Source organism: Meriones unguiculatus, chromosome 1 (assembly GCF_030254825.1).
Source record: "Meriones unguiculatus strain TT.TT164.6M chromosome 1, Bangor_MerUng_6.1, whole genome shotgun sequence".
NCBI lineage: Eukaryota > Metazoa > Chordata > Mammalia > Rodentia > Muridae > Meriones > Meriones unguiculatus.
In genome coordinates, this window is record NC_083349.1 from 71,462,967 (window position 1) to 71,465,670 (window position 2,704).

Sequence of the window (2,704 nt, forward strand, 5' to 3'; positions counted from 1 at the left end):
GGGACATGAACTCATGGGCTGGCTCTTTGATCATCTCCTCCTGAGGGGTGAGCAGCCTTGCCAGGCCACAGAGGAAGACAATGCAGCCAGTCCTGATGAGACCTGATGGGCTAAGGTCAGATGGAAGGGGTAGAGGACCTCCCCTATCAGTGGACTTGGAAAGGGGCATGGGAAGAGATGAGGGAGGAAGGGTGGGATTGGGAGGGGATGAGGGAGGGAGCTACAGTTGGGATGCAAAGTGAATAAATTTCCGGATGCTTGAGAGAGAGAAGGGACTGTAGAGGTAAAGGCCGGAATGAGTGGAGAAGGTAACGAGAGAAGTAATGGAGAAAGAAAGACAAAATGCTGCTTTTTTTTTTTCTTATATGTTGACTCTGTATCTGAATCTGTAGCTGTGATATAAAAAAGGAAGGGGGAATTGTTCTGGAGGAGGGTGGTCAGAAAAGGAGGGGAAGAGGGACAGAAGAGATGGGTAGGTGAACACAAAGAAATACAAACAAGACACAATTACACACACAATCTGTATGCTAACTAAAACAACGATATAACAAGCATAGTAGCTGGAGGAGGAAGAAAACTCAAAATTGAGAAAAAGCACAAGTAACCAGAGCTCAATGAGCCAGCTGGAGGTGCGCACCCTGGAGCGGAGGGTGGATGAGACCCAGGCTTGCTTCACTGCGAGGCTCCTGCACATGGAGAAATTCGGCTCGAAAGCTACTGCAACACAGAATTGCAGGTGGGTTTTCTGCCTATAGTCTTGTGCTGACCTCTGTTTACATTAAGAGCTTGTTTAAAGTCGTAAACACTGGATTGTTCTGTGCACCTTCAGAACATGGTGGCTCACACCGATGATCCCAACGCTCAAGACAAAGAGGCAGAAGCTGTGTCTCACGTTTGAGGGCAAACTGTTTGCATGGTGAGTTTCAAATCAGTCGGTCTACACAGAGAGACCCTGTCTCCTAGAATACCAGAACAAAGAAAAGCCACCCGTCCAGTTCACCGAGAGTGCCGCATTGCCGATTGGCGCCACCTAGCGGAATGTCTGTGTCTCAGATCAGTGTTTTGACTTGTGCTGCATTTTCAGCTTATGAATCAGCACACATAGAAATAACTGAGAACTTAAACACCTAAAGCTGCTACCTTGTAACAGGAGACTAATTCCTCATTGGCTCACAGCACTGGATGCGACGCTGGACACAGCTGGGATGCGTGTTTAGAACAGTACTGCGCACTGTTAGGATGGAGCATGGCCACTAGGCTGTGGTGATGCTAGCCTTTAAGAAAATATCAAAGCCATTGTACTGAAACTCAGAACGACTTGCACTTTTTAAAGTGAATAAGAATAAATTATGTTTATATTTGTGAATTCAGTAGGAGGGGGAATGGGCTGCTTAGAGTCTGGGGGTGCCTGGGCTTTTGATTTTGTGCAAAGATGGGCTCTGGGATAAGAAGAAACACGGTCAGTTTAGAGCTGGGTATAGCGGGGCACCAGTAACCCCAGCGCTTGGGAGACAAAGGCAGAGGTTCCGGTGGGTTCAAGGCCAGCCTGGTCCTGCATTCTGAATTTCAAGTCAGCCATATAGAGTGATACCCTGTCTGAAAGGAAGACAGAGAGAGGGAGGAAGTTAGGAAGGGAGGAAGGAAAAAAGGAAGGAGAGAAGGAATGAACAGAAGAAAGATTCTTACTGTAATGTGAGGTAGGGTGTGGACGCAGCACAGTCAGGTTCCTGTTTTATGGTTCTGGATTATTCGTATGAAATATAAGATCACATATTTATTTTGAACTCTAGCATAAAATCTAATAGTTTTGAGTGGCTGTGATAGAAACAGCTTTTCTCTATTTTTGTAAGTCAGGGGAGGGTGCAAGCTATCATAAATTATGCAGTTGTGTTTCCCAAATTTGGGGGAAATGCAATGGTCAGTACGCCCAGGTACAATGGACAAGCTTTCCCTGAGCAAACCACCATCATGTTTGTGGCCTCTCCCTTGCCAGGTGAGTGTAATAAGTTTTTAAGAGTATTTGACATATTCTCCTTATACATGAAGTAGGATCATAGGTGTTTGGTTCTGAAAATGTAAAAAAAAATTATATCTTTGGACATATGCCTGCATAACATGTACCATGTGCATGCCTGAAACTTTTGGAGGCCAGAAGAGGATGTCAGAGCCTTTGAAACTATAGTCACAGACAGTAGTGAACAGCTGTGTGGATGCTGGGAATCAAACCTGGGTCCTTTGGAAGCACAGTCAGTGCTTAACCACTGAGCCATCTCCTTAGTGCCTGGAGTCATGTTCATTTTAAAATCACATTTGCTTGTTTGTTTAGTGTGTGTGCGTGTGTGTGTGTGTGTGTGTGTGTGTGTGTGTGTGCCACAGGGCATGTGAAGAGCTCAGAGGACAAACCTACACGTGCAGAAATCTTTTTTCTCCTTCCACCATGTGGCGCCCCGGCAGGTTAGACAGCAGACATCTTTGCTCACGGAGCTATCTCAGTGAGATAGCTTAGTTGTTTGAAGCAGGAAAAAGAAAAAGGTGTTATTGCTATTTGAGACTAGAGAGGAGGGCCTGTGACTTATAAATACTTTGACAGAATATCTGAGCATTTCTAGCAATTCTAGGGTAGACTAGCAGAGGGCAATAGAAATCCCCAAAAACCAGTAACCACCTCTCACTTGGAAAAAACAGCCTGTGTGAAAGTACAAGG

The 2,704-nt window shown here is 45.4% G+C and overlaps 1 non-coding gene across 1 annotated transcript; it reads right to left on the reverse strand.

Annotated features, from left to right (window-relative positions):
• Positions 1-1,842: 1,842 nt before the first annotated feature.
• On the reverse strand, positions 1,843-2,001 carry LOC132651453 (U1 spliceosomal RNA). Its single transcript, XR_009589107.1, has one exon. It is a non-coding gene; the product is annotated as a U1 spliceosomal RNA (small nuclear RNA).
• Between the last annotated feature and the right edge of the window lie 703 nt (positions 2,002-2,704).